The 24,525-nt window shown below is 36.0% G+C and overlaps 1 protein-coding gene across 13 annotated transcripts in view; it reads left to right on the forward strand.

The window, feature by feature from the left end:
- Positions 1-24,525, forward strand: part of INPP4B (inositol polyphosphate-4-phosphatase type II B) — a 981,822-nt gene that overhangs the window by 174,242 nt on the left and 783,055 nt on the right. Inside the window, exon 2 of one of the 13 annotated variants that reach the window (XM_074229239.1) lies at positions 10,127-10,318. The exons of the other annotated variants lie outside the window; for them this stretch is intronic. The gene's annotated coding sequence lies outside the window, so the exon portion shown is untranslated. The remainder of the gene's footprint in view (positions 1-10,126; positions 10,319-24,525) is intronic. 13 annotated transcript variants of the gene reach the window in all.

Consider the following 24,525-nt stretch of genomic DNA (forward strand, 5'->3'; position numbering starts at 1 on the left):
GAGTACCATTAAGCTCCACATAGCAATATAAAATTGACCATACTGTAGTCACATTCTTGGCTATACCCCAAGTTCATGGCATTGGTCCAGGTCCCTTATCTATTTAAATTCATAAAAATAAACATTCTTTCCATGCATCTCTGCCAGAACAAGTTCAATAACACATGAAGAACTAAGTTCAAAATCAACTTCTTACATATACCTTTTTCTTCTCCTTCTCTTTCTCTTTCTACTTCCCTTCCTTCTTCCCTTGATTCATCCTTTCCTGTTTTGTTAAATTATAGGTTCTTGAAATGAAGTAATTTTTCTTTTATTTATATAACACCTTTCTGGAATAATGTGGATTTTCAAAAAATGATTAGTAGCCATTATTGGTTAAGTCACAAGCACTGGTCTAAGTTGATTTCTACAATTGTGTATAGCTATTATTTTATAGTATTAGCTGATTTGGACAGGTGGTGGCTATAATTTGTCCCTTCTTACTTTCCTAGTTTTTACTTTTCAAAATTATTCTTTCATATACTCAATATATAAAGCCTTCATGTATATTACATGTCCCCTCCTTTATCACTAGTCCTCAGAAAAATATCTAAGCCTTCAAAACTTAAATAAGAGATCATCTTCTATAGAAAATGCTCCTAAATTAGCTATCTCTTCTTCCTCAATTTATCTTCTATTTACTTCTCTGTTACTTGTCCTCTGTTCCAGGATATTGTATGCTTCATGAGGTTAGAAATCCATTTTGTTTATATTATCCTATTACCTGGTACAATGCCTTTAAATAATAGAGGTTTGATAAATTCCTGATGAATATGCCCACTTTTCAGAAACTTGATACCATACCCATTTTGCAAAGAGTAGACAGAGTATTATCTCCAAATACACCCAAAATAAATGGGATTTCCCCCTAAATGTCTCACAACTTGATTAACTACTGAGAGTTAAGCTTGTAGAAATAGAGAGTTCAGAGATTTTATATATAGCTCACTCATCTTCTATTAAGTCAATGTCTTATGAAATGGCATGCTAAATGTGCTTTTTGCAGAATCTAGCTGGGACCAAAATGACTTTTAGACTTGGATTGTTGCCCTTTATTGAGATTTAGTATCTAATTAAACGACTGAGGACCAGAATAGTTTAAAAGTAGATCTTAGACCTAGGGAACAACAGGTAAAGATGCCTGTTTTTTTTTTTCCAAATAAAATGAAATGTATTGCTACAGCACATAGTTGAAAATATAATCCTTGGCAAAGAATTTGCATTTAAGGAAAACTTATCAGCAGTCCCCAATACTTCTTGGGATTTAGTCATGATTCTCATTGAGCACAATTTCCCCCTATTTTCTGAGGTATGTATGTTCATAGAATGGGAGGAGGGAAGATGAAGGGCCCCCTATCTGAATTTCCCCCTTTGATGTTGTGCTTCAGGTACAGTTGTGGACAGCCAAAGAAGCTTCTATGAAAACAATTTTGTCAGTACTTGTGTAGTCAAGAGTACATATCAAAAAGAATATTATTTTCTTTTTCTCTTTATATGTGCATTAGAAATCAGCATGTAGAAAAAAAAGGGGGGAAGCAATCAATATGTACAAGATGGAACTGTAAGAAAAGGGATTAAGATTTGGAATTTTCAGTTTTTAGGAAGAGTCACTGCTCATCTTTCCAACATTCCAGATTATAATTCACATATTCAAGTAGTTCTGTAACCATGGAAAGGCTTGTGCAGTCCTCTAGTTTCTGGAAGATACTTTGAGTAATAAATTTGGAAAACAGCAGAGAGTTCACCTGGCAACCAAATCAAACTTTTAACCAGTTTGAACATAACATAGCCAATATCTAAATCAATTTTAAAGACTGGTCAATAAAAACTACAGCTGCACAAAGTTTTATCTCTATGAAACTAGTAGAATTTTGGAATGCATCAATTTTTTATTTATGATAAAAACTAGGAATAACACATATTCCGGGTAAATCAAAAGGAGGTATGCCATTTACATAGTGAGAAAAAAAGGCCCCAAATGGGCAGCCTGGGTGGTACATTGGTAGCTTTGAAATATTTAAAGAACTAAAGGAGGATCTCCATGTCGTAGATGGATTATCCATGAAAGATTTATGAGAAGTATGAATATAGATGCAAAGATGCAAAGACAAAACATTGCTTGGGTACCAGTGGAGGAAGCACCCACAACTATGAAAGTAAGGATCCACTCTCTTTTAAGAATCAATGAATGTCAAGTTCATTCTATCTTTGGTTCACAAGTAGAAGGAATGATTCTGGGAGGTCACTTGAAATTATCCACATTTATTCAAAAGGAGCCAGGAGTGAATGGTTTATTCCCTGGTTCACAAGTGACATTGTTAAGGAGGCAATTCTAGGTCATTGGAATTTTGTTAGAGGGTGAAATATTTCTATCCCCCTTGAGCTCACATTTGCTATCTACAAGTCCTTGAGAATGTCTAGAATTTTTATTAAACATTTGAAATGACCTATCATTCATTTTTAAAAACCATAGCTTTCTGTCTAATCCCTTTCAGTTCATGATTCCACAGGTAGAAACTAAGAGTTGTATTAATTTTCACTTCTCTAATTCTTAATAATTTGGAGCATTTTTTCAAAGGGCTATTGATACCTTAAATTTATTTCCTACAACCATGTAGTATATTAAATTTCCCTAAAATGTATCTGAGACTGAAACTCAGGCACCTTGTCCTCGGATACAGAATTTTAGGGAAAAATGTCAAAGAAAAATGAGCTTATGAGAAAGTGAAAATAGAAATAGCATAAATAAATTAAATTCACTCTCTGGAACTTATAAAGAGGAAAGACATTTGAAAATGTTAGTATACAATTTGTGTGAAAGGGCAAGATTGTCTTCATTTGTGTCTTGTATCATTTTTATATAGATGATCAGCTTTTTAAAAAACCTATTTTCTCCAATTTGGAGCTAACAAAGCTATCTAAAATTTAAAAAAATAAGAAAAAGAGACCCTTGGGTAAAAAATGTATTTCTTTTTATATATGTGCATGTGTATGTGTATGTCTCTGTGTGTGTGTTTGTGACTGCTAGTATATGTGGTTGATGATTCTTCCCTTTATTTTTGTTTATTTGCTTGCACATTCTTTTATCTATTTATTTTTAATGAACTTGTTATTGCATCCATGTAGAGAACTGACAGTGAGGAACTTCCCCCTTCTCCTTCTATTCATTATATAATCTTAATGAGTTAACCTGTGGCACTGTGAATTTTCCCAGCCTCATATAACCCTGCCAGAGGTGAGAATTGAACCCAAGTTTTCCCAACAATTCAGAATAACAATATGATTACACAAAATAATTATTATGCATTGATTTAATGGTGCTTTAATGTTTTGAAACTTGATGAATATAAACTTCTTATTTTTAATGTACCAATATAATTTGAATTGATAAAATTTCCTTCTAAGAAATTCAAATTATGCTTGTAGGGATTGGCAAGAAAAAATATGCCAGATGTCCATTATGGGAGCCACTAAATTTGAGAAAGAAAAATAAGACAAATGAGGATGAAGAGGAAGAGGAGAAAAAGAGAACAAGAGAGGGGAGGAAAAAGAAAGGAAAGAAAAAAGGAGGAAATAAAATTGAGACATCATTTCAAAGGTCTTTGGCCCAAGGTGTCGTATCAAGCTTGGTACTAAAATCTGGTATTGCAATACTGCTTACAAAAACTAAACTCATTTGCATTTGAACTATATAAAATTGCCCTTAGCTTGTTTTCCCTGAAATGGGTTTTCAAGCTGTGTGTAAAATGAGAGAATATTTAATTTTTTTCTCATTTACTGTGCTGTTGCCTAATAAAATGAAATCTATGAAACTCAAGAGAATGAAATTTGTTTGTCCTTTATTATTGCTACTCTAACTACATTTTGAATAAATGAAAAGAAAATTGGATAAATATTATTATTTGATTACTTTACCCTGATACCATACTCATACCATACTCATATGATTTTCTCAGGAAAGTCAACCTGCCTCATAGTGAGAGTTTAAATTTCCAAGACAGGTGTCTTGTCACTAAGATAATGGTAGATGTATATTGTCTATGTTGGATTAATCACAGTTGTTATTGTCTGCATAAATTGTCTGAGATGAGCCTTGAAAGGAGATAATGGTACATTGGCAGTTCATTGTAGTACTCCATGAAGACTAATTAAACAACTAATTAGATTCCTTCTAGGGAATACCTTCATGAGTCTAAAGTTATTGGCATCACCCATCAGATTTTAAATTCTTAGGAAATGCAGACCAGTATAAACTAATTGAAATTTTTAAATTGTTAGAATTTCATATCAGTTGTATATTCATCATAAAAAAGAAGTGGATCTTGTATCTACAATTTTATTGATTAAAGGGAACTCCCAGTTTGGAAATTACTCCACTGATACAAGTGGCAGCTCTTTTACTATTAAGTGTCTTAGAGAGTTGCTTGAGGGCACTGAGGGGATAAGTGACAAGCCATCAGACACTCCAACACTAGCCTTTTTCCACTTTCAGGACTTCATTTCACCTTTTTTGCACAATAAGCTCCAGTGCTGCTCTATCATGATTAAGATTTAAACAAAGACTCCTCTGTTGGACATTCAAATTCCCCACCCCCAAACCCAACTTGGTTCCCACTTACCTTTCCAGTCTTCTTATACATTATTCCTCTTCACAGTCTTCTGGGTTTAGCTAAACTGATACTCCTCAGAAATGGCATTTCATCTCTGCCTCCTTGATGTTGTATGGACTGTTGCTATTGACCAAGTCTTCTTGACCCCATTTGGGGTTTTCTTGGCAAAGATACTGGAGAGTTATTTCCTTTGCCAGCTCATTTTACATGTGAAGAAACTGACACAAACCAGATTAAGTGACTTGTCCAGGGTCACACAGCCAGCAAGGTTCTGAGGTCAGATTTAAGCTCAGGTCCTACCAAATTCAGACATGACCCTCTATTCACTATACCACCCAGCTGCCCTTGAATGAGCTGTGCTTATACCTTATAATGAACCTCCTCCTGCATCTCAGAATCCCAAATTTCTTTCAAGCTCATTTCATGAGGACTCTTCCTCCACATATTTACCTTGTATTTCTTTTTTATATCCCTATTCATGTGTGTTTTGTCATCCTTAATAGAATATAGCTTCCTTGAAGGCAAAGACTACAGCTAGGACCCAATTCATGGGTTTAATGAATTCTGTGAAGAGGTCCCATGCATTCAAATTTACATTATTCTAAGTTGTGTAAAATATGGTCATTGTTTCCAGTTAAATGAAAATATTCAGTACAAATTTGAATGAATTTTCATTTGAATGCATTTCCTTTTTATCCCCAAAGCCTAGAATATTTCCTGGTACCTAGGAGATGCTTAAGAATTATTTGAGTCAGCATATCACTATAAGACCAGAATCAGATAAGTCTTTATTTTCTTGCTGTGTGATTCTAGGATGAGAGCAGGAGAGGACAGGTGGATAGTCAGAGTTCTGTTTCTTCCCCCCCCACAATGCTGAGAAAAAGCAAAGAAGGTCTACAGCATGTGGGGTGGACCCCCAGGATTGAAATGTCTAGAAGAATCACTGAGAATGGGACGAAATGAATGGGTTATGATATATATTGTTGGAGAGAACTCCTTTATCATTGAGATTACAGACCTAAGTCTTTGTATGTTTGAATGCTGCTGGTTGACTGGAGGTGTTTTATAAAACTTTAATAGCTCTATACATAGAATATCATTCATGTCCTTTCATAGTTCATATGGATGTAGTCACAGGCATCTTGAACCCCAAAAGCAAATATAAAGTGCTTAATATATGACAAAGTATGTGCTAAAGTTCTGGTTCTCCACCTTATCTGTTGGGGGGGGGGGCAACATTCAAGCAACTGTACAAACATGGACAGGTAATTTGGAGATAGAGAAGGAAGGTACAATAATTAAGGAAAGTCAGAAAAACTTTCTTTCAGAAGATGAGATTTTAGGAGAGATTTGGGAAAAACCAGGAAGCAGAGATGAAGAGGGAGAAAATACCTGACATAGGGGACAGCTAGTAAAATTTTTGAAGAAAAGAATATTCAGAACATTAAATGAATACTGACATAATCTACATTTCATAAGAATACCTTTTCTCTTTCTAGTAAAACTACTTTTCTTCCCTTGGTTCTCCCCTCCACAAAGTCAAAGGAACACCAATTTTTTTTTTTTTGCTTCAGAGTTCTTCCACAAAGGACTCAGTTTATTAAACATGAAAAGAGGACAGTTAGTTGATACAGTGTATAGAACATTTATCCTGGAATCAGGAGGATGGAGATTCCAATCTGGCCTTGAAACTTACTAGCTGTGTAACCTTGGGCAAGTCACTTAACCCTAACTGCTCCCATCCAGGACCATCTCCAGTCTTTCTGATTCATATCTGATCACTGGACCCAGGTGACTCTGGAAGAGAAAGTGAGACTGTTGACCTGGCACAGCACTCCTTCACCCAAATTCAATTCATGTGCTTATCATAGCATCACCTCCCTGACGTAGTCTTTCTCAAAAATGAAGGACAAAAAAAAACATTAAACATGAAAGGCTCCCTTAATTTTAGAGTTGGAGGGATATCAGTGGCCATCTTATTCCCCAAGGTATTTCTCACTATTACATAACTGAGAAAGTATTCCACTCCTGCTTAAGACTTCCATTGGTTGGAAAGGGATACATCACTTCCTGAAGCAGTAAAATCCACTTAAGACAAGAAGCTTTTCTTGTGGAACAGGAGAGACAAAGAAACAGAGATAGACAGACAGACAGACATGAAGACAGGACAGAGATACAGAGACAAAAAGGGAGGAGGGGAGAAAGGGAAGACAGGTGAGAAAGAAGAGAGGAAAAGAGAGAGGAGAGAGAGCATAAATAAACAATAGAGAAAAGTAATGGAAAATGAGAAGGTATAGACAGATGTGGATGTAACTTCATTGGAAATGAAACAGGCTACCATTTTCTATGAGGCTAGGAAAAGAGAGAAGGATATGGAAGAGGAAGCAGAGAGGTTTTTGAGGTGTGGAGGAATGGAGATGAGAAATCAAAAATGTCCCAAATCCTTTTCAGTCAAATAGGAGTCAGGCTGTTCTTGTTAAGTAAATATAGTATCTCAATAGAGAGAATATAATAGGTAGTTTTCCCTAGTAGTATTGTATCTGGCATGTTGTGTTCAGTTCTCAGTGCCACATTTTTGGTAGAATATTAACAGTCTTGAGGATGTTAAGTTGGTATAATAGAAATAGGTCTGAATATGGAATATAACATTCTATGAAGTGTTGAAAATGAAATCACACAGAAAACATTGGAGAGGTACATGGTGAATGAGTGTAGATTATAATATGTTACAAATGAGAAACTTTGAAGAAGAATAGGAATAAATGATGCTATCAATGAAATATATGATAGAATCAAATGGACGAATAACAGGAGATGAGGGAGAGATGGAAAGTGGACAACCTAATGATCCTTTTGACATTTTCATGATGTCAAGAGAAATTGAGTAGAGGGGCAGCTAGGTGGCACAGTTGATAGAGCACCGGCCCTGGAGTCAGGAGGACCTGATTCCAAATCCAGCCTCAGACATTTAATAATTACCTAGCTGTGTGGCCTTGACAAGTCACTTAACCCCATTGCCTTATGAAAAGCAAAGAAGGGGGGGGAGAGAGAGAAATTGAGTAGAACCTCCAGCATATTGGGTGGACTTTCATGTGGGAAACTCGGAGAGCTTGAAGAAATATCACATAGGATGAACAGGTACAAATGGATTGCCTTTTTCATTGTTAGGGGGAACCTATCAATCTACAAAATCTTAGATCCTTTTGAATATTTGAATTAAGTATCTTGCTCAAATAAAAGTACTTTTAATATATTATCAGAAAGAAATTATCATATTTGCTTTAACATTTTCACATTTCAATTCAGTTTCTCAAGTAAACATTACTCAGATCCCACCCCAACTTATCTGGTCAAAAGCAAAGTCTCCACCATGACCCCACATAAGTTGCAGATGTAGTAAGGTAGTTTTAGGACCTCCATAAGTTCATTCTTTTAAAAAAAAGTTTGCTTATTTTATATTTTACAATAATCTTGTTGTGAGAATAATCATAAATGCCCCCCCCCAAAAAAAGATGAGAAAAATAAAGAACAGTGAAAGAGGAAAAAAGTGTACTTCAGTCTGTGTTCAAATTCTAATGGCTCTATCTCTGGGATGGATGACTTGCCTTCCACATCATAAACACCAGAATAGTTGCTTCAATTATCATTCCCACATTTGCTATTACTACTTTATTTCCCTCCACTCTATTCCTCCCCACTCTCATTTATTCCATTCTCCCTCTCTCCTTTCATACTGTCCCTTTTCAGAAGTATGTTGTATCTGAGTACACTCTGCCGTGATATTCCCTCTCTTCTATCACCTACTGCCACTTCTCTCCCCCCATTCCCCCATCCCATCCATTTCTTCTCATTTTTCTCTGGGGTAAGATAGATTTCTATACCCTGTTAAGTGTGTATATCATTTCCTCTCTGAGCCATTTCTAAAGAGAATGAAGGCTCATTTATTTCCCTTCGCCTTCCCCAGTTCCATTCCATTGTAAAACCTTTTTCTTGACTCTTATGTGAAATATCTTAACCCTTCTTCCTCTCCTTTCTCTTCCTACCAGTATTGTCCTTTATCACCCATTGACCCCATCTTTTTACTATATTATACCATCATATTCAGCTCCTTCCTGTGCCTTGTCTACATAAGCATCTTCTAACTGCTCTTATAAATGAGAAAGTTCCTATAAGTTAATCAGTATCTTCTTCCCATGCAGGAATACAAACTGTTCAACATTGTTAAGTTCCTCATAATTAGTCCTTCTTATCCACCCCCTCTATGATTATCCCAAGTCCTGTATTTGAAAATCAAACTTTCTGTTCAGATCTGGTTGTTTCAGTAGAAAAGTCTGAAAGTCCCCTGTTTCATTTAAAGTTCATCTTTTACCATGAAAGAAGATGTTCACTTTTGCTGGGTAATTGATTTATGGTTGTAAACCAAGATCTTTTGCCTTCCAGAATATCATACTCCAAGCCCTACAAGTCCTTAATGTAGATGCTGCCAGATCCTGTGTAATACTGACTATAGTGTCATGGTAGTTGAATTTCTTGTTTCTGGCAGCTTTTAGTATTTTCTCTTTGACTTGGAAGTTTTGGCATTTGACTATAATATTCCTGGAAATTTCTCTTTTGGGATCTCTTTCAGGGGTGATAGGTGTTCCCTCAATTTCTATTTTACCCCCTGCTTCTAGGATCTCAGGGCAATTTTGCTGTATTATTTTTTGGAAAATGAAGTCTAAGTTCTTTTTCTTTGTCATAATTTTCAAGTAGCCCAATAATTTTTAAATTATCTCTTCCGGATGTGTTTTCAAGGTCAGTTGTTTTTCCAATGAGATATTTCACATTTTCTTCTATTTTTTGTGGGGGTTTTTTGGTATAGTTTTATTTCTTCCCGAGTTCTTATAAAATCATCAGCTTCCTTTAGTTTCATTCTGCATTTGAAGGAGTTATTTTCTTCAGAGAACTTTTTTATCTCCTTTTCCAGCTAGCCAATTCTGCTTTTGAAGGCATTCTTTTCCTCATTTGCCTTTTGAGTTGCTTTCTCCATTTGGCCTAAACTTGTTTTTAACATGTTATTTTCTTCAGTATTTTTTTTTTTTGTATTTCTTTCACCAAGTTGCTGACTTGGTTTTCTTGATTTTTCTGCCTCTCTCTCATTTCTCTTTCCAATTTTTTCCTCTATGTCCCTTAATTGCTTTTCAAATTCTTTTTTGAGCTCATCCATAGCCTGAGCCCATTTTCTATTTCTCTTGGAGGTAGATACAGGAGCTTCGATTTTGTCATCATCAGAATATGTATTTTGATCCTCCATGGGACCAAAGTAATTTTCTATGGTCAGATTCTTCTTTTTCTGTTGTTTGCTCATTTTCTCAGCCTATGACTGATTTACCACACTTCCATGGCTTTGGGGGGGGGCATTTAGGGACAACTTACAGGGACTTTAATTCTTCCAAGGTCTTATGAGAGGCTCTGACTGCTCTTTTGCCTATGTTCAGGACCTCCCCTCTGCCCTAGAGCTGTGAAGAGGGTCCCCTGCTTGGCTATGGTGGTGGTGTGGGGTCCCAGACTGCAACCTGGATCTGAGTGTGGGCAAACAACTGAGTCCTGCTCCAGGGAGAGCAGAGAAACCTCTGCAGTCTCCCCTGACCCTCTTACCATCTATGGGCTGAGATCTCTGGACATGCAAGGTAACTGCTGACTCCTACTGCAAGTTTTCACCACAGGTTTGCTCTAAGGCTAGAGCTCCACTCTGCACTCACTGTAGGGTGGCAGACTTCTCTCATCATTTCTTCTGGCTGATCCTGGTGATCCCTGGACCAAGAGGTCTAGAAATTGCCCCCTCTGCCATGGACCCAGGCACCCAGCTTTCTGTGTTGTGCTATTACTGTGTCTGTGGCTGTGCTGAGGCTTCTTCCAATCCCTTGTTCCTGTGGAACAGAGCTTTTCTATGAGACTTCTAAGTTGTCTTGGACTGGGAAACTGTATCAACTTGGTTTTTCTATGGGTTCTTCCCCTCCAAATTTTGTCTAGGGTCATAATTTGATGGTTGTGAAATTTGAGGAGGAAAGAGTCTATGGGAATTCCTGACTTCACACCATCTTGGCTCTTCCCATAAGCTCATTTTTGCAAACAAAGTTGATAAATAGAAACTCGAATATACCAAATAACCAAAGACAAAAATGGAAGATCCAGGACATGCCATTTATTCTCAACCCCTCTATGCTTCTAAATACAATGATAAAATTTAAGAAAATATTCAGTTTTAGTGACTTGGAATTCATTATGGAAAATCAGAGTGTTTTGTGTGTGTGTGTGTGTGTGTGTGTGTGTGTGTGTGTGTGTGTGTGTGTCCCATCATCTTCTATAGTAGATAAACCTGGAACTTACATTAATGAAACATTCCAGACCTTAAGCTTTCACCTCTGGTTATCTGGAAGATCTGAATAGTTATTTAAAATTTTTTTGTTTTTCAAAATATGGGGTAAAGTTTATTATTTGATAACTAAGATAAACAGGCAGAAGTTTTCTCAGTAATATCAAGATATCCAGTTGCAATTCCCTTGATGGTAGAAATGACTTTTGTGGAAGATAAATTATTTCTTCATTCTTGCAAGTGAGGACAGATCACAGGAATATAAAGAAATAGCTTCCCCATTGTTAAACTGCTAAGTTCCTGATAACTATTGCTTATGGAGAAATGACTTTGACCTAAGAAGTGGTGAAATATGGAATAAGACCTGGAAACTTACTTCTCTGCTTTAGAAACAAAGATTGGATAATTCTTTAGGGGAAGAACTATTGTCTTGCTATATATCATATATTTGAGTCATGAAGAATAAATATGAAGGTTAGATGAATTCACGTAATCATTTATTAATCACCTACAAGTGAGAGAGGAGGCGAGGAGAGGAGAGGGGAGGGGGGAACAGAAAGAGGGTGGAGTTTTACAAATGTTTTTGATGCCTTCTGTTAATACAATCTTCATATCTCTCCACACCCCCAATCAGTGAGCCTTTCCTCATAAGATAGAAAAACAATGAATAAAAACAACTAAAATAGTGACTAAGTTGGTCATCATGCAAAATTTCACATCCCCAATACCTCCCCACAAATTTTTCTCTCCTATAAAAGAGGGTTTGCCAGTGTATTTTTTAAAATCATTTATCTCAGTTTAGAAAGCATACTATACCTCTCTCAGATTATTTCTGAACTTTTTGCTTTTTGTGAGAAATAAATGAATGACAAATGCATTTGTGAAAAAAGAAATGAAAACCAACCTTGTTTTTGGTATATATATATATATATATATATATATATATATATACATGTATGTATGTATAAAACAGCCTATGCTCAGGGAGCTTATATTCTAATGGGGTAAAGAATGATTTCTACCCTCCAGAAAAGTGATACAATTACCAGAGAAATGAAGTGGGAGATTAGACTTTGGCCAGAAGTCACATATTGACTATGTTAGCATAGAAATGGTACATTTCCCTTAATGTACAGATTTCCAGCCTCATTCTTGTCATGGACCCCGTTGTCAGTCTGATTGAAGCCAACAAAAGCCTTTTTTAGAATAATGTTTTTAAATGTATAAAATAAAAAACCAAGATTACAAAGCAAAACAATTAAATGGAAATTTGCTAAATATGCATTTGTACACACATGCATAAATACAGATATAGAACAGCTGCGCTAATGTAATAGCCCTAAGAATTTTTAAAAAATTATATAGTACTTTCAGATTTTCAGAGTTCTTCCTGTTATCTTGCTCAAATTTCACAATAACTCTATAAGGTGAATATTTTATTGCTACCATTTTAAAAATAGAACTCCTAGACTTGGAGACATAGAGTGGTTTTCCTTAGCAGCATAGCTAGTAAGTAGCTGAGGTTAGGTCTGCCTGATTCTGACTTCTTGACATATTTGCCCTTTCCCTTTCTCTCTGATAGATATTCTGTATTCCTAATGTGCTTTATCCTGTTAATGACAATAGCATTCTTTGCCTTGGACCTTTGGGTGACTTGTGATTTTAATTCTTCAGAGACTATGATAAGCTATGACTATTATTACTGGTAGCAATAGACCTATAGAGAGTGAATGGGGACTTATTTACAATTTCCTTTAAAATTCTAACACCATACAAATTATAGACCTATTCCCAAAGCCATTTCTAGGCTCCCTTGGGAAATAGAAGAATGACTTATATGATATACAGAATGTTCCCGTCCCTTGACTAGTTTTCTGTGAATTTTTCATTGTACATACATTTCTGTTTGCCAAGTGGAACAGAGCTCAAAGCAATTGCAAAAATTTCACAAGTAATGTTTGGTAGGAAATGCTCTCCTTGTTCTTTCATTTTACAGATAGATGGATGGGGAACTTGGGTGTACCTCCAGTCAGCACATCTTTCAGTCTGGTCTTCTGCCAAGACTTAAGGCAACAATGAGGGGCATAGATAAGATCATATTGGAATGGAAATGGGCAGATTAGAGCAGATGAGAAAATAAATCCAATTCATCTGGGAAGTGACTTTCCAGGAACATTGGTCAGCCTTGACTCAGGGTTTCACCTTTCCTAGATTTAAGTTTATTTGGTCAATGTTTTGCTAACATTGCATTTGTGTAGGAAAACGTGCTTTAGGTAAGACATCACAGAGATTTATGTTGCTCTTTGCATGCCTTGGGGTGTCTCCATCTCTGCTCTGATAAATCTGGTATTTTCATCTTTAACAGATGTAGCCTTGATTCCTTATTGTTCATTTCAGGTAATTTCTGTAGGCCAGAATGTTATGGGAATATATTAGACTGGAAATTACTTTTCCTGAATGTCAAAATAAATAGCACTTGAGTATATTGCATTGCTGGGTTCTCTGGTATTATGGGATTTTAACTGTTACAATTAGGCACAAAAATCTGGGACTGAGTATTGCTTATTTCTCACATAGTATTGGTCACAATTGTAGTGATGGGATGTGTAGTGCCCCATAAAGTAATAGCTAAAATGCTTGATTTCAATTGGATTGCTAGAGGAGGCAGATTATTTTTTGTCTTCATAAGGAAGTATTTCCTAACAATGAATGGATTGCCTTGGGAGGCAGTGAGTCTAATTCAATTCAACAAGCAATTATTAAGCATCAACTATGTGCCAAGCAAAGCCGGGCTAGGCTTTGGGTATTCAAAGACAAAAACAAAGTAATTCCTACCTTTAAAAAGCTTCTGGTTTTCTGGGTAGAGAACAAGTATACATTCAATTTAATACCTAATATATACATATATATATGTATATATATATATACATATATATATACATATACATATATATATATATATATATATATATATATATATATATATACAAGGTAAATTCTAAAGAATTTCAAGGAGGAGCTGGAAAATACCTACCACTGGTATGTGTATGTATGTATGTATGTATGTATGTGGGGAAAGAAGGGAGGAGAGAGGTTAAAAAGGAACTTCTTTAAGAGGCAGCATTTTAAATAAACCTTGAAGGGAGTTAGCTAAACATTCCAAAGAGTGAAAAGGAGGCAGAGCATTTTAGCTATGGGGAAACAGCTTAGGCACTGGCTTGGAGATACACATTTGGAGAATAGCAAGTAGACAAAAGTAGTTGGAACATAGAGAGATATGAAATCAGTCTAGAAAGATGGGCTAGAGTGATTTTGAAAAGATTTAAATGTCAAAGAAAGGTTTATATTTCACTCTAAGGCCACAGAGAGCTATTGAAGCTTCTTGATCTGAGGAGTGACATAATCAGAGCTTCCCTTTAGAACTTGAACTTTCAAGCATAATCATGGTTGACCAGTTATGTTATAGGGGTGATTGTCTTTCTCATTTTGCCTGGATTAGGTGGCAACATTGGTCCCTGCCCACTGTGAGATTCTGAAATTCTGGAGTACTTGTTCATATTTTGATGGTACAGAAATAAAATATCTAATTAGTAAATAGCATGGTGTATAGGGGCCATCTTACTGAGACTGGGAAGTTGAATATAGAAATCAATGGAAATTACAAGGCAGGGAAGACTGTTCAATTATTTTGCCCTTTATGAATTAGTCATTCCACATCTCCTAAATCAGAGTATTTTTTTGAAACATTTTATGTCACAGACCCTTTTGACAATCTGGTACATAAAATAAAATACAAAAGATTTTAAAGGAAGTAAATTATATTGAAATACATGTATCAAGTTATTTAAGAAAATAAATTCCTGAACCCTAGGCTAAGAATGAAAAGGCAAACCTCTCCAGTATGTTTGCCAAGAAACTCCCAAATTGGAGTCACAAAGAATCAGACAAGACTTAAATGATGGAACAACAAAAACAAGAGGTTAAGAGCTGTTATAACAAGTGGAAAACTATATATGCCCATTTTTTTCAATTGCTTGTTGACACATATAATTCAGTATACTTGAGTATTGTGTGAAAGGAGTCACTTTTATCAGCTATATGGTTGGGGATAAGTTTGTCAATCAGTTATTCAGTCTTTCAGAGTTAGTTTTAAAATTCATAACTTTTCTCCAGATTAGTTTTTATTTTTCAGAATTTATTTCACACCAAAAATAAATCTAGTTTCCTTAGAAATGTTATTAGTCATTTACAGTAAAATGTAAATATTCAATCTTTTCCTTGAGAGCTTTCAAGTCTAGTACTCAAGCAATTGGAGGGACTGAGCAATGAATTTTTTTTATTCTTCATTTACTGATTTGTGCTGGCACTTTGGCCTATGGAGTTTGAAGACCCTCAAATTTAGGCACATTGGACCCTGATTTTATCAAACTACTCTTCTTCTTAAACTCACACATCCAACATTCCCTGACTTTGCCTTTGTTCAGACTGCCACCCAATCTTAGGAATTATCCCCACCCCACCTTGGCTTCTTGGTACCTCTAATTTTCTTTTAGGCTCAGTTCTGACATCACCTCCTACATTAGAGCTTTGGTAATCCCAGCTTTTATTGCCGATCCCTAAATTATCTTACATTTACCCTGCATATATTTTGTCTCTGTTTATAAATGTATATGTTATCTCCTGCAACTGAATGCAATTTCTTTGAAGTCAGTAACAAATTCATTTTTATCTTTTTCTCCCCACCACCTGGCATGATGCCCAACATAGAGTAGGTGTTTAAGAAATTGTTGCTTGATTGATGTCCATCAATGTGCTATTGAACAATATGTGAAGATGTAAAAAACCTCTGACTCAGCCTGTGTGGGAACTCCACACATCAGTGTAGATTGCAGTCCTTTACGATTTAATAGATAAGTCTTAGAAAATTTCCTGAGATTTGCAGAAAGTAACCTCACAGATAATAAATGTCAGAGATGACATTTGAACTAGATCTTTCCAATCCCAAACTCAGCAGTCTGTACTTTAGGTCTAATGTTGAATGATACAAACAGAACCTTAATGAAATACTCTTGAAAATACTCTTCTTACTGCAATCCCTTAATGGATTTCTTTAAACAAGTCTTACTTATTCACAGCAGTAGATGGCTTAAAGAAATATCTTTAGTAATTTACAAATATTGAACCCATGTTCCTCCTATCAAGTTGTGCTTGCACAAAATGTTTATTTTAGCATTTTATTACATTTGAGTTTATTTTTCATGAATTTCATTTCCCTTTCCTCTAGAAAATTGCATTGACAATGTGCTTTCCTGGGGTTGATCTAGTTTCTAGGATGATTAATGTCTTTACCCCTTGGCTTTGGTTGGCTTCTACCTAACATGTGTCTTTTCTGACACATAGGCCCAGTGGCAGGGAAAATATGGACTCGTTATTTTGCTAAATATGCATTAATCCCTTGAGCTTGTTATTTGTCAACTCTTTTATTTTTATTATCTCCATAGCAGTTATCATGCCCATCATAAGATGTGGACATAGATGTTATTCCAATTGTGTGCTCAATTCAATCCTGGTATAATTCTGTGAACATTTCATAGGTTCATAGATTTATAACCAAAGATATAAGGGGACATCAAGGTCATTTTGTCTGTTCTCCCTAATTTTACTATTGAGAAAACTGAAGCCCAGAGAAATGAAATGAATTGCCCAAACTCACAACTTAAGATTTAAGGAACCAAGTCAAGATTTCCTCAGTCCAAATTCAACTTTGTTTCTTTTTATTCAGCACTAGACTTTGGAGAAACAAATTAAAAAAAAAAGGAGTCCTTGCCCTCAGAAAGCTTACTTTCTACTGTGTAGCAGAGGGAGGAAATAAAACTCACGAAGAATAAGTAATTTCAGTATGATGCATGACAATTCTTTTATCCTATAACTATGTCATTTCATCAAGGCAATAGATAACAGTACATTCATACCCATTTGATTATATTCCTTATTTTTAACCTTTTTAGGTTCTCTCCCTTCTCTACTATATCCTTTATTGTTATCATCAGCTTATCATTTACATTAGTAAATGAACTTTATTTTGTACAAACTCTGCTTTTGTTCTCTATGTTAACAAAAAAATGACTACTCTAGCCAAGTTAAGATTCAGAAGGCTCCTCTGCCTCTGAAATATCTTTCCTACTCCACATTCCCCTTCAATGACAGATAATCTAAGTCAGCTTCTTTTTCCTGACCCTGACTTATCTGTGACCCAGATGTGAGAAAGTTCATAAAAGAATGTGATTCAGTTTGAGCCAAGATAACCAAGGAATTTGTGTCCAAGATTCAGACTGAGCTAGAAGGAATCTGAAACCCAAGTTGAATAACTGACTTGTCCAATATTACACAGATAGCATCAGAAATGATATTTGAACCCTGTTTCCAACACCAGAACATCTAGGGCTATAGAATCCTGCTTCCCTCAGCAATTGGTTCTTTGGGGTTATGCTAAGGTCTCAGACAACAGACAAATCCTTAGAAGTACTTCTGGGAGTAAGGAAGACGACTTCAAATATCCTCTGACATTGTTTGTGTGACAGTAGGCAAGTCGCCTTACTTAAGCCTCAGTTTCTTCATCTGTAAATTGGAAATACTATTTTAACAGTCAAAATAGCTACAGACTAGATAAAGTTTAAATGGGAAAATAGAAATGGAGTTTAATTATTATTATTATAATCTGACCTTATGATGCCTTTCCTCTGGGTATCTCAGGCATGGTGATTAATTAATGAAAATTACATTTGAAGCCACCATTCCATTTTTTTCTTTCCTTTTTCCTCTCCTGCCATGTCATCATCTATCACTGTCACAGAGTTAAATGCCTGAGGTTTCTCTATTGGTACTAAAGCTGCTTTCCCAATAAGGAATTTGGTCCTCTGGAGAGATGTCTAGGTGAAGAATGAATAGAATGGCTTGATTCTGGGGGATCTGTTCTTTTCAACCTTTCAGACTAAGATAAAAGTACCTTGTCTTTTATCAGGAGAGCTTTCATTTCTTTCCTGGTATCAGACTCAAAAGAATATTCATTTTTCCGGTTTAAAAACAAAACTAATTTCTTGGAATTCCATGGTCCACCAAGCCTCTATTAAATGATCACTCAAGTGTGATTTGGTGACCCTGAATGATTGTTCAGGATTTGAAATTCTCACTTCTTTAGAGACAGTCATCCTTCTAACTAAGAGGTCATTCAGACCACCCTATCCAAGAAGGGGGCTTGTTGTACAAGATCTCCAAAATTCCATTATTAAGAACATAAGCTTCCAGTCACTTTTGATCTATATAGCCTATTACCAATGTCTCTGAGCCATCATTCGACCAGTTGGTATGGCCATTCTGACTATCAGGTTGCACTTTGGGAATTTTCTTGTATAATATCTCAAATGCTCAGTAGGTGCACGAATTTGGATACTGCCATCAGCAACACAGTTTGGATCAACAACAACAACAGCAACATCAACCCCTCTCTTTGGCTTCTTAAGTTCATGAACTATCCAAACAAGATTTGACTGATGAACTTCTCTTAACTTGGCTAATTTGATCTTCTGACAGTCATTGGATCATAAATCTATAATTGAAAGGGTAATGCTGCCCTCATTTTATAGATGAGAAAACCAAAATCCATGGAAGTTCAGTGATTTACCCAAAATGATACAGGTAGGAAACCATCATAAGAGGAATTACAATCCAGATCCACTGACTTCAGAGACAGTGCTCTTAGTCTTTTGCTGAGTTCATCTTTGTCATCAAGACTACGTAATAGTTCTAGTTAGCTAGAACTGTTATGCCCTGGCATGAACATTGAGAAAGCAACATTGATCCAATGCTTTTATAAGTCTAAAATTGTTATTCGAGAAAGTCATTGATAAATAATAAAACTGAGACAACCTTGTTCAAGTGAAATAAAAGGTACTGTCTTCTAAGGACCTGGGTACCAGGTCAATCTCAGATATTTACTATGTGACCTTGGGCAATTCACTTAGCAACTTTAGATCTCAGTTTGCTTATTTGCAAACTGAGAGTGAGACTAGGTGGCATCTGAACTATCTTCCAGCTTCAGAATGTTGATCCTAAAACCACTTTATGACATTAACACCTACTATTATCATTCCCCGGCTACTAAGATACAAATTAGATCATAGTAATTTTTATTAGTGGTCTGGAAACTTAGGCATCTAGTGTCTGGGTTTCTCTCTTTTGCCATTCAGTCTTCCAATGCTTGCCCTTTTGTATCCAAAAGTTCTTGGGTCTAGTGGCTATTTTTAGGGATCTCAGGGCAGCCAATACTTAATGTTGGATTTTCCTTTAAATAACTATTTGCTCCTTTGCTCATTCCAGCATAGATTGGTGTTACAATTCTTGGACTTTTTCTTTGCCCTCAGTTCGTCTCCTAACTCTTCCTTTTCCCCTCAGACTTATTGCCAGATTTTGTATCTATTTCCTGTACCCCCCATCATCAGATAGCCATCTTTGATTTCTTTTGGATAAATTATTATTATTTTATATTACTAATATTATTTTTGTTTCAATGTTCTATGGTCTGATCCTATAAGTTTACTTGAAAAGGAGGCCAGTCTCATTGATCTATAACAACCCCAATTCCTTTTGGAACATTTTTCTGTATAGAGGTCACATTGCAGTTTGCCAGGTGTCTGGCATGGTGACCATCTTTAAAATCAGGTTAAACATTTGGAGCGACAGTTCTCTCATTTCATCCTTGAATTCTTTCAAGACTCCTGGCTGTATCTCATTCTGTCCCTGCCATTAAAAATTTTTTTCTTCAAATTAGTTCAGCATATTCGAAGTGCTGACCATTATTTGATTGAATCATTTGACTGAATGAATCTAACCTAGCCATTTCAAGGAATTGCCTTAAAGTAGGAATATTACTAAGGATAATTCTGAGAGTTTCTTTAGTTTAGAGGCCTTCTTTGCCAAACCATTAGTTATAAATTCCATGGATTCTTTATCTGGATTCCTATACATATAAGAATCCAATTCAATTCCAGTAATATGTATTAACTATCATTCAAAGATACTAAGATACAAAGATAAAAATGAAATAATCCCTACCCTCAAGAAACGTACCTTCTATGAGAGAAAAAAAAAAGAGGGAATAATAAGTATATAAGTGTATGTGTGTGTGTGTGTGTGTGTTGCTACTTTATGTTTAGCCTACCAGATTTAGTCAAGTCAATAAGCATGTATTAAGTGCCTCTTTGGTGTAAGGCACTGGGGCAGTGAAGAAAGCAAAGTCAACCAAGAAAGGCAAAAAACAACAACAGAAAAAACAGTCCATTCTCTCAAGGAGATCACAATTTAATAGAGGAGGCTGAGAAGGATGGGAAAGTCTTCTAGCAGAAAGTGAGATTTAAAACGAAATCTGAAAGAAACCATGGAAGCTAAGAGGCAGAGATGAAGGGAGAGAGTTTTAGAGTTCCAGGCATGGGAAAATTCCCAGGGTCAGATGGGTTGTTGTGTGACATACATCTTTTAACTTTCCTATTTTTTGCTACCTCCTCTTGATTTTTTTCTTGTTTTGAAAATTGTGCCTATGTCTCTATATAATCTGTACTTATTTTTACTAATGATTTTTCATATATGACATTCTTTTGCCTTCATGCTTTTGAATCAGTGTTGCCTTATATAAAGACTTATATGAAGGGATGCAAAATGAAGTGAGCCAAAGTAGGAAAACATTGTACATGGTAAGAGCAATATTGTATGATAATTAACTGTAAATGACTCAGTCTCAGCAATTCAGAAAACAACTAAAGGAGTCTGAATGCAGATTGAAGAATACTGGTTTTTCACTTTATTTTTTCATTTATTATTCATTTTTGGCCTGAGTGTTCTTCTAAAACATTACTGATGTGGAAAGTTTTTGCATGATGGCATTTATATAACATATCAAATTACTTACCATCTTAGGGGAGGAGAAGCAAAGGGCGAGAGATAGTTTGGGAGCATAATTTTTTTTAAAAAATGTTAAATTTTTTTACATATAATTGAGAAAAAATAAAATATTATCCCCTAAATAGAAGAATGTTCTTTTTTCTCCTCCTTTGACCTGTTATCATTTTCTAAAAGACTTTTTAAACATCTCTCCAGTTTATGCTTTGTTTTGATTCTCTCCTCTTCTCTCCTCTCTTGTTCCCTTCCTTCCTTTTCTGCACACAGCCAGACCCCACACACAGCCAGACACACACACACACACACACACACAAACATACACACACACTTATATACTTACTTATTATTCCCTCTCTCTCTTTCTTTCTCATAGAAGGTAAGTTTCTTGAGGGTAGGAATTATTTCATTATCTTTGTATCTTAGTATCTTTGCATGATAGTTAATACATATTACTGGAACTGAATTGGATTCTTATATATGTGATTGAGTAACATGATGAAAAAATGTTTCAGCTGCTCCTTTTTTTCAAAGACACAAATAGACTATTCAAAAAGATATTAAAGTCCATTTCTATGTTGTTATATTGACCCTCTCTAACATGAAAGTATAACATTAAATCATAACTCAGTGAAAGTATTCCTTCAAGAAGACAGGGAAATGTAATCTGCAATCACTGTGTTCTAACAGTCTAACAATGCAGGATAAATCTTAGAGACATGTATATACACAGAGAGAGAGAGAGAGATGGGTATATAGATAGATATCTCTGTCTGTTTGTCTATCTATCTATATACCAACAGCTAATTAAGAGATCCATTAGATTGCCCTGTTGGAATTTATGATGTTTTCAGGAAGTTTGAATGATAAAAAAATTATGACAAGATTCTCCAAAAGGATCTAGACTACCTATTCTCCATGTTTTGGGCTAAAGTCAGTACTGTTTACTTTAGATTACAACTAAGAGGGGAGCAAAGGCTAATCCTTCCTAGATAATAAGTCAGTCTCTTAACTTCTCCTTGGGTATGAGCAGTCTGATTGCAGGTATAACTAATATTTTCCTCTGAGAAGGTCTTTGGATCTTGTCAAACACTTACTTCATCTGGTTTGGAGATTAAAGTCTTATATTTTATATATAGTTATATAGTTAAATTAGAAAAACTTTGAGAATATGTGTTATCAACCTTCTTCTATACAGAATTCTCTGTGAAACATCTATGCATCCATTCTGATAATTGGGGGGAAAAATTCTGATATTGACCACACATTTAAGGAAATTGTTAGTCTGTAAATCTACATTCTAGTATTCTAGATGATTAGGATTATATATTTAAGGCAGGAAGGCTATTAGGAGTCCAACAGCCTTCATTTTATAGGACAAGTCACTTAGGTAAGGGAAATCAGTTCAACATTTGGTCCTAGGTCCTCTGATAATAGAATCAGTGCTCTTTCTACTCTACAACCTGATGAAAACATCATGCTAAAAAATACTGGAGCAAAGACACATCCTTGTTTCACTCCATTGGTGACTGGGAAATTTTGAGAACATTGTCCACTATCTAGAACCTGGGCAAACATGTCATAATGAAATTGACGTACAATACTGATGAACTACTCCAGGCAACCAAATTTTGACATAATTTTCCTTAAACCCTCACGAATTATGGCATCAAAGATGGTCAGATCTACAAATGTTGTATACAGACCTCTGTTCTGCTTCTGTCATTTTTTCATTGGCATGATATTTTCAGCCATGTTATCAAATGCATTCAATAAGGATGAACATGGCCCTGAGGTCAGTTACCACATCAATGGCAAATTCTTCAATTTGAAAAGGCTACATACCAAGACCAAAGTGGAGAGAGCATTGGTGCATGATCTTTTGTTTGCAGATGCCTGCACTCAATGCAGTCTCTGAAGTTGAGATGCAACAAAGTATGGATCGATTCTCTTCTGCTTCTACTCATTTTGGTCTAACAATTAACATCAAGAAAACACAAGACCTCCATGAGCCAGCATCATACCATCCATATGTGAAACCATTGATCATAGCAAATGGAGAAGTTTTGAGTACTGTGGCAGTGTCCTTTCAGGGAGGTACACATTGACAATGTATTTGGGAGACTCCAAGAGAAAGTGTAAGAGAGGAGAGGTATTAGACTGAATACCAAACTGAAAGTCTACAGAGCCATTGTATTGACCTCATTGCTATCTGCCTGTGAAACCTGGACAGTCTACCAGCGCCACATCAGGAAACTGAATCTTAGGGAGATTCTGAAGATCAACTGGCAGGAGAAAATAGCAGACACTGAGGTCTTTATTGAGCTAAACTACCTGTAATTCCAACATTACAAAGAGTGCAACTATGATGGGCTGGATACATTGTTAGAATGCCAGATGCAGGGGCAGCTTGGTGGCTCAGTGGATAAAGCACCAACCCTGGAGTCAGGAGTACCTGGGTTCAAATCCGGTCCCAGACCGGATTTACCTAGCTGTGTGGCCTTGGGAAAGCCACTTAACCCCATTTGCCTTGCAAAAATCCCTAAAAAAAATGCCAGATGTATACTTGCCAAAATGTTTACCTCACAAAGGCAAGCGCTTAGGAGTGATACTGAGATACCCTGAAGGTCTCGTTAAAAAAAAACAAAACAAAACTTTAGAATCGACTACAAAGCAAGGGAGACACTGGCACAGGACTATCCAGCATGGTGTGCCCTCATCAGTGAGGAGGCTGCACCCTATGAGGAAGGCAGAATTGTAGCAGCTCAAAGGAAACATGACGTTCGTACTTTTAGAGAACCCATCCCAGGTGTTCCTATGGATTATTTGTGATCAACCTGTGGTAGAGCATTCCGAGCTTGTATTGGTCTGATCAGCCACATCCAGACACACTAATTTGTCTCAAACATAGTGATGTCATTTTGGTGGTCTTTGATAACAAAGGACAAGAATCAACCAACCTCTTGTCTGTTTCTCCAAGAAATTAAGTACAGGCTACAAAACAATACCCTCTGACTCCTGAATTGAAAATCTGCTTAGGAGTTCCAAAGAGGTCCTGGAGAAGCAAATAGGGACAAAGAGATTGACTGTCAGGCTCTCCTACCTGAGGGTACAGTTAGCCCCTGGGCCATACCTTTTATCTCCTTTCATTTTCCTTGTAAGAGTCTAAAAGTAAAAAAAAAAAAAAAAAACAAGTTCAAAAGGAACACTTTGATACAGTAGAAAGGATAAGGAGAACCCTGAAGGGTCTATGAATTCTGCTAGGGAGTGCTAAAAACAATTAATAGGACCTTATGAAAACAAATAGCAACAATCTACTGAAGTCCACAAGGATTATTCATTCAGTTCCTTGGGGCTTGGAACCAACAAATGGAGTTCTGACTATAGTTTTGGGATGTTATAGAAAGTGATAGTCATTCATAACAAACTGGGTCATAAGCTTCCAGGTTCTTACCTGGAGATATGAGAAGCAGAAACATAACAATTAGCCTCAGGAAGAGCTTGACTTTAGAGATTCAAACTTTCCCCATCTCCTCCTGTCAGCCTCCACCCTTATAGACATCAACTGGGCAA

The sequence above is a fragment of the Macrotis lagotis genome, chromosome 3 (genome assembly GCF_037893015.1).
Source record: "Macrotis lagotis isolate mMagLag1 chromosome 3, bilby.v1.9.chrom.fasta, whole genome shotgun sequence".
NCBI lineage: Eukaryota > Metazoa > Chordata > Mammalia > Peramelemorphia > Peramelidae > Macrotis > Macrotis lagotis.